Here is a 1,731-nt window from a genome sequence, read left to right on the forward strand (position 1 = left end):
TAGTTGCCACATGAGGCAGAAGGTAACCTAACTGTTCTGTTAATCTGTGATATGAGTTTCCACATGGGGCAGAAGGTAGCCTAATTTAGATTGATCAATTTTGTAGAGCTGAATCTTGGATGTTTCATTCTTGCCTTTATTTTCTCAGCTCTTACTTACTCAATTAGGTTGTATAATTATAATTGTAGCTTCAACTAGTGCAAACATAAACTGATCACCTCAAGTTACATGTAGTGAATGAGGTGTCCAAATTTTTTCGTAGAATGAATCCTAAAATCTTTAAATAGCAAGAAATGTACTTTATCTCCATTATAGCAGTGGATCCTACAAAGCTATTTGCAACCCTTGTGGGTGAAATCTGAGCATTGAGAATGTAAAATTGGTATGTGGATTTGTGTTGGAGGAAAATAATAAGAAAGAGGTGCAAATTTAGAATTGCCCTTTTTGAATTTCAAGTTTAAGTCTTTTTAGAGTCATTAGTTTGTTGACTAGTCTTATTTTTCTTACCTTTTCGTTCCAATTTTATAGAAACAATTACTCTGCCTTTTTGGACAATAGGACAAGTTTTGCGTATATTCCACTCCGAGACTCTATATGGTATCATATCTTACCAACCCATCCCTGCCCACCCGTTTTTTCGTTCGGTTCGGTTTTTCTTTATTCCCAGCCCATCACCTCTCTCCCTAGTCCTTTCTCATTCCAATCTCAACGAAAACCATGCTGGAATCTCAGCAAAACATCGMCAGAGAGAACCAACATCAGAGGTCTATGCTTGTACGGGTTAATTTCCTACACACTGAACACCACCAGCCTCCTCGTCTACCCATTTCCGACTATTGGACTGAACCGTGTGCAACAAAACAATTTTGAGGTTTGTTTACCAAAAATTGATAGGTTAGTGTTTCTGCTTYGGTTGAACCACAATTTTGGGTTCTGTTTCCATTTCTCMACTGAGCATTGTTTGAGATATTATGCTAAACTGATYGATTTCTTCTGCTTTCATTACAATGCTTGACATGTTGGAGTGGAAGTCAATAGTGTGTTCTATGGAATCCTTGAAGACAAAACTGATACGCACACACTGGTGCTGTTCTTGACATTATATACACACAATTAGCTCCAAACTTGGACAGGTATCCTATTTCTTGAACTCTCATGGGTCATCATTTTACTCTTTGGACCCATCGTGGTTAAAAGGACCCCATTTAATGTTGTTTGCATTTCAAGTTTGAAATTCGTTATATTGCAGTATGAATAAGTTGCAGAAATAGAAATATTTCTGTTTACAGCAGTTATTGATGATGTGATGTTTATTTCTTCTGTAGAAGATAATGCATGGCTTTTACATTTAAAGAGAACACTGGGAATCTTGAAAATGCCAAAGATGGCTACAACCCAAACTTTAGAATGAGCATCTTCAAACATATGCATCGGGGTTTTTGAGGAGATAAGCTTCCACAACCTTGTAAAGCCCTAAAACTTTTTCTTTGCCTGCCTTTAGTTCTTCTTCCTTGATCTCAAACTCACCGAGGGTGTAGATGGTTGTGGTCATCTTGGAGATGGTTCCACCATCGTCTGAACCCTCAAACTTAATATCATAAGACACCTTCTCAATTTTATCTGATATACCTTCTCCTTCAATCAAAGTGTACTTGTATGTGAATGTCTTCTCATTCAGTTCATCAATTTGGTGCTTCACCGAACCTGTATACAATAACTGAATCAAAACAG

This window comes from Cynara cardunculus, unplaced genomic scaffold, assembly GCF_001531365.2.
Source record: "Cynara cardunculus var. scolymus isolate 2C unplaced genomic scaffold, CcrdV1 Un_Scaffold_4126, whole genome shotgun sequence".
In the NCBI taxonomy this organism is placed as follows: domain Eukaryota; kingdom Viridiplantae; phylum Streptophyta; class Magnoliopsida; order Asterales; family Asteraceae; genus Cynara; species Cynara cardunculus.